This window comes from Hyposmocoma kahamanoa, unplaced genomic scaffold, assembly GCF_003589595.1.
Source record: "Hyposmocoma kahamanoa isolate Upper Pololo Valley unplaced genomic scaffold, ASM358959v1 65, whole genome shotgun sequence".
Classification (NCBI taxonomy): Eukaryota; Metazoa; Arthropoda; class Insecta; order Lepidoptera; family Cosmopterigidae; genus Hyposmocoma; species Hyposmocoma kahamanoa.
In genome coordinates, this window is record NW_020653853.1 from 5,141,557 (window position 1) to 5,152,083 (window position 10,527).

A 10,527-nucleotide genomic window follows, 5' to 3' on the forward strand; every position below is an offset into this window, starting at 1 on the left:
AGTCTGTGATTACGTAACCCCGTAGTAGTAGGCTCTCACATTGCCGCTTGTAGTTTTAAGAAACGTTAAGCTTTTTTTTACGTACTTTTTACTTTCTATACAGTGTAACCAACAAAGTGTGTGTATTTGAACGTACAAAAATTTGTACTTGAATGTATATATACGTAGATGTTTAGTTAGCCCCGCACTAGGGAAACCCTGTGTCGCGGGTGCTATGGATACATACATAGACAACCACAAATTACACCCAAACTCACGAGAGAAATAAATATAGGCCATACAAAAATTTCTCACGGCCCGGACCTGGGACCTGGGACCCCTGTGTGGCGTCGGCATAGTAACCCTTCGGCCACGGAGGCAGTTAACTGCTTATAAATAATCAATGTCAAAACGTTGTACTGTTTATAAAACGACTTTTCACATAACGATTTTTTAGTTGAAGCTTACAAATTCGTTTAGAGAAACATTTAAGCTTATTATGTTAAAATAAAAGTTTTCAGATAGGTAAGTTTATTTGTAAAACACGAGTTGTATTTTTATTGGAACATTATTCACATTTACAAATTAATTAGTTGGCGGGACTTGATATTTAGGCACGTGTAAAAAATGAAATTGTTGAGTATTGAACAGAGAACGTTTACAACGTAAAATTATAATCTTATATTGAATAGCAAACTTTTATAAGTGTTTATCGTTTAAATGAAACGCCCACCTAAGTTTCAGACCAGCCACCGTAGCATGGCTACGCTTGATAGTCGCGACACGCGCGATAAAATCGAAATAAGCGCGCGCTATTGGCTGTCTCAATCAGATCTAATACAGATAGCGAATAGGGCGCGCTTATTTCAATTTAATTTAGGGACTGGTATTTAGTTGTTTGACACGTTATTATCGTTGAAGATTAGTATTTTAAATTACGCAAAAAATGTATAAAATAAAACCGTCACACCGTCATAAGAATACAGTGCGAAATTTAAACTATTTTCATTGCACGATAACATTTGTTTGTTTTGAATTTTCCATTATATTTTACAGTACTATTTTCTAAACTCTAGTCCTTTAGAGTTCTTCGATTTTCACGGAAGTGGATGGTTGCGTTATTAACTTAATGTATAATTAGACATTGTAATGTCTTCGTTCACCAGTTTGCTACTGCAATTAAAAGTTTACCTTAATGTTTGAGATATAAAGTTAATAATAATTAGTTAAGCGACGTAGTGACCTTCATATTTGCATTTTAGGATGATAAAAAAAGTCAATTGATACATTAGACTGAAAATTTCTGCCTCTTGCTATCTTTACTGCAGAACACGAAGACCTATGCATTGAATATATTATTTTTTATGAAAAAACATGCTAAATAAATATTTATTTACACAGGAAAGTCATTTGGGTACAAAATTTTAAAAATGGAAGGAACCTTTGAAAATTTGGCTTAATGGATTTATTTCGATGCCGTAAAACCAACAAAAAAAAACTTAAAATGCAATCGTCAATTTCCATAAAACTCTGTAACGTCGGGGATAGTGTGATTACGCGTACAATCAAATCCGCGCTAATGTCGTGGCAACCAAATTAGATTGAATTACGAGAATATATTGTTAACAGTCCGTAGACGACATAAATTCATGGTTACTGTGCAAAAATGAATGTCGTAGCTATTGAAATAACAAAGTAGTAACGTTAAATCTCTTTCCTGTGAACTTGGTTCAGTGCAGATACGCGCCTTTTACCCATGCTATCTATATACGCGCATTTGCACTATCTCCGACGATATTTCACATCGACCTTTAGAAAAAGACAATCGCCTAATTTCGGCTTTATAGTGCTCCTCTGTAATTCATACCTGCGTAACTGCGTAACATATTTGTTGATGCAGGCATGCCACGGAAACGGTGCTCTACCAACCAGAAGGTACCCCATTATGACAGAGTCTTTTTCTATAGCTCGATTTGTAATATTTACGGTCTGGTATTGGTACTGTGATTAGAGGCACCTTAACGTATAAATAGTTTGGAAGGACGTTCAAATTTAGAATTCAGTAGGAAATTCAAAATAACCAATCACGTGATTGTATGGAACAGACCAATAACCTGACTGTACTGAATTGACCAACTACGTGGCCTATGGTTTCTTTGAACTTCGTACTTCTTTTTTAACGGCCATGCTTATTTCTCCACTACCTATATAAATTAAGTATGTTTCTTTTATATATTTGTATCCTATTTTACAGTTAACGTATAATTTATATTTTGAATTAATAAGGAACGGCTCCGAATACAATCATTGGTGCTAAATGAAGTCAGCATTGAATAGGTATTATAGTATCTATGATTGATATATTTTGTATAATACATACTACACACTACACTGTATAATTAAATTAGACTTCGAAATGGTTTTAAGGTTTGTACTTTTGGTTCTTTGTGTGTTGTGGTAGATATGTACTTAATTATATGCGTCGATGTGCAAATAAAAGCACTTAGTATATTATGCATAAGTATATTATAATTATGATGGGTATAACATTAAAAATACAAACCACTGATTGTTTAGTGATTTTTTATTTCACTTTTTAAAATTCTAATTTGGTCGCTATGTAAATACGGTTCAATTTTGGACAAATAATTTCGACAGTTTGTGTACCTGCAGCCCACCGTACATGTACATTTATTAACCCTTATTTTAAGTTTTAGTATCGCTAAGAGCCCTATGCTGACGACACTCGTTTTCGATGACCTAAACGCACGTCATCTGCGCGTATACGCGCCTCAGACGCGCTGTTAGTCGCGCATTTTGATAAAAGATTTTAATTTTAGTTTTGTTTGTTAATTTCAGTTAGTTTTTGAAATGAGACATCTAAATGAAATTCTAAGTGTAATCTCCAGTGGAGTATAATATAAGCTTCTTGCTTGCGATGTTTGCGCGCGTTTAGTCGATTCATTACAGCGGGTATGTGGCTCGTACACACACAGATGACCCGCGTTTGCGATCGTGCAACACGCTTCGTCGCCGCGTATAATATACGCCGTGTGCATAGGCTCTTACAAACAATAGCTCATCCAATAATTTAAATTTAGAATGTCACCCGAGTATGGCTCACGTACCATTGCCGGAAGTTTACGCACTGCATTCGATTCGTATTGGTTCCGAATTCAAGAAATGACGGTCCGAAATGCAGTAGCGATGATGATCGAGAATATTTTAAAGCATCGAAAATCGTTTACTACCGTCAATATCGAATGACTTCGAAGTTTGGTTAGAAAATAGACTCGTACGCATATTAACTGCTTAATATAATTTAGTCTGTTTGACAGCGAAATTGAATGTTCTCTTTAAAAAATTGTTGCCATACCGATCAGTAGAGTACAAATATAATTTAAAGTATTTTTCTTTTTTTTTTGTTTTAGCTTTAAGTTACATACATGTTAAATTGTTAGCGTTAAGTTTTTATTCTTAGGTACGTACAAATTGTTTTCAAGCTCGAATACCGTATGCTTTCTTCTTTCGTAAAGTTGTTTTTTTTTATTTCAATAAATCTGTAAAAAGAATTATCTGGTTTTATTGTAATATATAAATAGAGCATATCCATATAGGCTCGCTAGCTTTATTCACGTCAATACACCCAATGGCATCCAGGCGCGAATTGTCTGCAAGGATTGAGACGAAAAAATTCGCCTTCTCTTCCGCAGTACGGTTCAGCGAACGGTCCAGCCTTAGCAGAGGTGGTAAATAGACGATTATTCCCACTAGTTTTGTTGACAGAACTACTGGTGCTTTTATTTCCATTTGTTCTTTTAAGAAAACAAATGGTGTTTACGATTCCCAGTAATTCTGTCGGTTCTGTCCGGATTATTTCCACTAGTTCTGTTGACAGAACTTTGTAATACCAAGTGATGGGACGAACCTATTCATAGCAGTTGCAGTGCCACTCAGAGCTTTTAATCGCAAAGATCTTAAGGGCACTGCCACTGTGCCCGACACCTTGAGACAAGTTAACACGTCCCATGTGCCCGTAATTTCACCAGCAACCTTACACTTCGAAACGGGTACCGCCGTAATGCTCACATTACTGCTTGGCGGCTGCAATGAGTAAGATAGCAAGTAGGTACTTCCCATCTGCTATTGTTACAAGGAGAATTGGTATTTTCTGACGATTCCCAGTAGTTCTGTCGAACATCAGCTAATGCTAACAGGTATCAACCTATATTAGCACACCTGGGAGACTCCATAGATATTTGTTTCGACCGCATTGTCCAGGGGCCAAAATGTCTTACTGTCTGCTGGAAGAGACAAGCTTGGCTCCTATGCGGCACACGTGGTCGAACTTCACCGTGTGTAAAACTCATTTTCACTTCTTAGCGGCTGTATTAACCTCTAACCGCGCTTTTTCGTTTATTTTAAAATTGAAAATCTCAAGTCAGTCAAGGGGGTGTTTCGTGATCCGAGGACTAAGCAATCCCAAACCCAATCTTATATTACCGTCATCGAGTATTATCGTTAAAATACACAACAAAATATATTTCAATTATTCCTTTAAGGTTTAGCGCGTTTCGAATCCTAGATCTATACAAATCTAGAAAACTCTGATCCGCATCGGATGTCCCTTGTGCACAACGTCCAATTCGAATACGTCCAAGAATATACGAATATCGTTTGTACACCTAGAGATAAAATGGTCCCTGTGACGTTTTCGATCGTCTTTTCTCTAATTTGGAACTGATACGAATGGGACGTAGCGCGCAAGCGCTCTTAAGGTAAATAAGGTTCATGGTTTTGTAATAGTATCTACTTAACTAGAAGTAGGTAATTCGAGTGAAGTCGCAAGTGAACTTTTGCACGTTTACAATGTTCCTCCGAATAATCAACAAAACAAGTGAAATAAACAATATACGTCGTTTAGAGGTAAGTGAAGCGTACATGTGCATGAAGTGTAAACAATAGTTCAGGGATGGGCGACAGGCGTGGAAGAAAGTGTGCTCTCTCCACAAATTAGTATCATTCGCTTCGAAGGCCAGCTCACCCCGTCAGTTGCACTAAAACTATATACATATGCGACTGCGAACCGGTTCGCGAATAACGGTGACTTTGATTTGGCTTGAAATTGCGTGTACCACGTCACGAAAGTAATGATTGAATTAAGTCAACTTGAATCATGTCTTAAATGCGATATTTATATTAATTTTATATACAGAAGACAGCTTCTGTATGGATAAATTTTTGTTACTAATGGTCGCAATAGAGTACCTATTTCAAATGAGTAAGTAGATAAATGTCTACATATACCTAAATACAAGGCGTAACATGGAATGGTTAAAACCATCAAATATGAATTAATTACTTTTTCGATTTCCAGATTTCCGGAAATAGTTACTAAATCATAGGACAAAACTAATCACCTAGAAAGCTGAAGTTGGATTTTTGCTTGTCGCTCATAAAAAGTTTACTTTGACGAAAGGTTAGTTCTCTACTACATTTTTTTACATGACGCCACTACAAATCTTTAAAATCCAATTTCTGCTTCACTAAGTTTTATGCACCGTAAGATAAAACTACTAGTGAGTAGTTACGGTGCATAAAACTATTTCCGGAAAAATACTCCGGAATACGAAATAGTAGATTGTACAACAAGTGCATAAGACGCGTCATTTTACCCGAGACGAGTATATTGGTAGTGGATACTTAAGTCGAGGGTAAAATGGGTTTTATGAACTAGTACACTTTGCTTTTCACTTCGATTACGAAGAAATTAAACAGCAATATTACAAATAAAAGATTATTTAATTAAAGTTGAATGTAAAATTACAACAATTAGACATATTTAATGTGATGGTTTTTTATTTTGTGCACTAGAGCATAAAATCCTATTTTATGTAGCCTACACCCAGCTTAAATACGAATTTTAAGAGCATGAGAAGTGAACAAGGACTTCATTAATATTTGGTGGTTTTAACCACTCTGTGTCACTCCTTGTATCTATTGGTTTTAGGCATATTGTAGGCATTTATCTACTCATTTAATTTGGAACACCCTATTCCGACCATTCCTACTATAGCCCCTCCATTTAAACCTATTCTATGTCGAAGGAACTTCCTAATTTTTACTTAATAAAATAATATAAGTTGTGAGTCAAATACTGAAAAAAACGTTGCGCAAGCGCATGTGTAAGAGACGGCGATGCAGTGACCAATCGCAAACAATTAGGTCGACAGCTCGTTACAGGAACTGAAACCGACACGGTACATTGAACTTTATTTATCAAAAACGAAAGTGCTTCCTTATCTTTGGACACCCGAACAAAGAACGGATGAAAGTAGCTATTCTTAGGTATTATTCAACACCCCCGTTACGATTTAAAACGGTTTTGAAAACAATAAGTTACACACCTACTACGTGTATATTTTATTTTCTATTATAAAAAAAGAACTGGGAAATATAAGTATACGCACCATTCCGCTTGTGAATATTGTGCATAGGTGCTTAGTATATACATAAATTATCTTATGTAATCAGTTTACGTATATACTAGAATTGGTTTCTGAATTTGCAAAATATTTTGTGAGTTGTGGAATTATGTTACTTCTTTTTGGTTAGGTTAAGTGCTATTAACACGTCTCGCGTTCTAGAGACATACGGTGTTCCTATCGATTTTGGTACTGTTTGCAGCTTTGTTTTCATACGCCATTTTTAATAATTTATTATAAAAAGTATTTTTTTTTTTACCAAAGTCGTTTTAGTGACACGGTGGTCTTGAGGTTGTATTTTGTTGAACGACAAGATCTTTTTATCTAACACCACTATTATTTACACAGATATTTCATACGTTTAGTACTTTATAAACTATTTTATAATTATTATTGCCAGGCATCTATTTTAGATTCGCGCCTCCGCCATGACCTAAAAGATAATTTTGAAATGGAAAAGGCGTACCCGGACAATAGCAAAGTCAACCGGGGTCACGGACTTGTTCAAGAACGTGCGGACGGTACGTACCCATACATATTATTATTAATTCACTCTTTAAAGTTATTGTCAACAATGAATCCACAAAAAAAAACAAATACCAAACAGAGATTTTTTTATTTTACTAAGTGACAGGATGAACAAGTCGTACGCCTGGTGGTAAGCGACACGTCTATCCATAGCAGTTGCAGTGCCACTCAATGCTTTAAATTGCAAAGGTAGGGACACTGCCACAGCGCCCGTCCCCTTGAAACAAATATTCATTACTCTTTCTATAGTTTTCAGGGCTTATGTTAACAAACAATTATGTGCATTGTAGAAATATTGTACTCTACTTCAAGGAAGAGTATAAGGCTCAATTTGCGCTGCCGTGGAACGGTATGGAATCGAAACTCTGTAACGAAATTGTATATAGCATAATGAACTATAAGCCAAATGTATAACGTACAAACTAAATATACGGTAGCTGGTAGATTACGCGAGAATCCTCCGGAAGACGCACGCAACGTGTTTCGGCTCGTATCTAGTTAAATAGGATGACGATCTAGTTAAATTGAGCCTGAAAAAATTTTGTGGAATAAAGTTGAGTGATAGAGTGAAGAATACAATAATACGTGAAAGATGTGGCTTGAAAGAGGATGTCGTGACTAGAATAGAAAAAGGAATGTGGAGGTGGTTTGGGTATATAGAGCGGATGGATATAAGAAGAATTACCAAACAGTTTTATGATGCGGATTGAATACTCCCTTAATCAGATTGCCATGCTGTGATTATATCTCAGTTATTTAGTATAGTTATGGGTTCTTAGGTAAAGGCAGTTTATCGATGACGTCATGTTCCTGAAAGTGAACTATTTATTTCGTTGCGTTGTCGCCAACGACCATACCACGTTGGATACACCGGTTCTCGTCCGATCACCGAAGTTAAACGACGTCGAGCGCTGTCAGTACTTGGATGGGTGACCGCCTGGGAACACAGCGTGTCGTTGGCTTTTTGTGTGGTTGGTTGGTTCAATGTGGATTGAAGGGTTTTAAGAGGACATCCCAGAAAGACCTACATTGAAAAGCTGAGATCCGAAATGACAAGAATAAAAGAAGTTGCATGAAAAGGGCAGCTGATGAATGTAACACTCGAAAGTTGTGTCAGGATAGAATAAGGTAACGTCCCGTGGTCTCTGCCTACCTCTCCTGTAGGACTAGGGCGTGAGCTTATGTGTGCGATAGTTGGTTGCAATGTGGTATTTAAAATGTTAGTTTACCTTGTGTTCGTTAGGGGTGCTGTTAGCCGTACAAAATTGTCCAACAATTTTCACGGTCGTGATCATAGATATTATGAAATCACTATCGACAATCGATATCGCAAACCCATGATAGAGGTTAGGTATACTAGCAGTTTGTCTAGGGAGAGGTCACACCGCGAGCGAAGCTAAGCTAAGGTAGCTTAGCTCTCAAAGCTGCATGCAAATACGGGAACGTACTAAAGTGCTGCCACTCGATGCCAATCTTTTCTTCAAAACAGTAGCTGTGGTGATTTTTAGTAGGCGTAATGCAGTGTAGTATTTATAATTGTAACTTTTTCATTCAATTAAAAACCGACTTCAAAAGTTTGCTTATTTCAGCTTCAGTATCAGCTTTTTTCGATTTTCATGGGATCACCTCATCAGATTCTGACTTCTTGGTGGGTCTGTTACGGACTTCTTTGTACATTTTGTATTTTCTTTTCGGGCTGTAATGGTGACGGTCATTTGTTGATTACATGTATTGTGTCAAGTAAAAAGTCGACTTTTATTTGCAGAAAATAATTAGTAATTTGTGATAGCCGAAACGAACCCCGAACTGCATCAGGGACCACCTCGAGAGTTATATATACCCTTTCAAAAAAAAAGAAGCAGAGAAAATTGAGAAATTGGTGAATACACGGACATGCTTATAAAATTTGAGAATTTCCTTCGATTTTCATGGGATCCCCTCATCAGATTTTGACTTGGCTACAATGGGACCACCGCGAGAGTGCACCCTTTCAAACAAAAAAAGAATTTTCAAAATCGGTCCGCAATTGACGGAGATATCTGATAACATACATATAGCCGAACGTATAACCTCTACCTTTTTTGAAGTCGGTTCATAAAAAGCAATGAGCAATATTGACGAAGACAGATGATGTTTTCATATTCGATAAATTCTTTCATAACGTCTTGCACGTGCTCTAAGCCGCTGCGCGCGAGCAACTATGGCAATGATATGGCAAATATAGCAACTATGGACAAGTGCGAGGATGAAAGGCGACAGAGTATACTTAGCTTAGCTGGATTGTTGGGTGGTGGTGCGATCCGTGGCCCTATACGGGGCGCCCGTCTGGTCACATCGACTGACGGGCGCCCGTCTGGTCACATCGACTGACGGGCGCCTGTCTGATCACATCGACTGACGGGCATCCGGCGTTACAGAGCCATACTCAAAGGCGTGCAGCGCCGCATGGTCATTAGGATCGCACGACGATACCGCACCGTATTCTTCGAAGCGGCGACTGTCCTGGCACAGTTTACCCCGCTGGACATCCTGGTGGAGATGGACGCGCGTATTTATAGCGCGCCTCCGCCAGACGGAGGAAGCTGCGCCGCCGGAAGTGCGGTGGCAGTAGCGCCGATGGGCGTTCGAGAAGTGGCCGGAGAGGCTGGAACAGCCGCGATCGGATTCGGCGTAATTCTGCCCAACGTCGAAGTCTGGTTGAGCCAGCGGAAATGCGTCACCACGTTCCGAGATACTCCCCGGACACGGCGGCTTCGGAGAGTGTGAATCGGATCGGTCGCGAGTCGACGACGCAGTGCCACCACTGTGGTTAGGACCAGGATTCCGCCCAGCGCAAGGGCCGATTACCTTACCGAGTACCTTCGCGGCTGCACCCGATCGGAGCGGGGGCTCCGTTCCAATTGCCCCGGGGCCCGCTTCGTCGTGAGGAGAGGAGGGGGAGGACATAGCTCCTCCTAGGTGCTGGGTGGGTTCCGGTGCGCTAAGTCGATCCCGGATCCCTCCCACTAGAGCACCCGTGGAGTTTTAGCCGGTAGGAGTACGGCATAACCCCTCCGCTGCCCCCGTGACGGTGAGGTATCCTAGGAGGATTTCCCCACGAAAAAAAAGCTGGATCGTTGGGTAGTTAACCCACATAGTTCAAGCTCGGTCATAGTTGTCGAAATATTATTTGGACCGATTCGGCTTATCGCTTCATCTGTAGAGTACAATAGGACAAAAGAGTGAACCGTCTCGGTAACGCACATGCCATCTGTATAGTGCAAACAACTACTTTAAATAGCTTTACGCGTTGGGACTTAATTATTATAAACTCGATGTCTTTATGCGTAAATAACTTGTTGAATTAGTAAGAAAATAATCGGCAGTCGGTATTTTACGAAGTACTTACTGTAAAAAAAGAGTAGAGCAGAAAAAGCATTTAGCACCTTGGTACGATGGACCACGCACACGCACACGCATACGCACACGCGCACGCGCACACACACAGGCACACACACACACACACACACACACACACACACACACACACACACAC

At 39.1% G+C, this 10,527-nt stretch overlaps 1 non-coding gene across 1 annotated transcript; it reads left to right on the plus strand.

Annotated features, from left to right (window-relative positions):
• Positions 1-7,835: 7,835 nt before the first annotated feature.
• LOC113231590 lies at positions 7,836-7,954 on the plus strand. Its single transcript, XR_003310567.1, has one exon. It is a non-coding gene; the product is annotated as a 5S ribosomal RNA (ribosomal RNA).
• Positions 7,955-10,527: the final 2,573 nt, after the last annotated feature.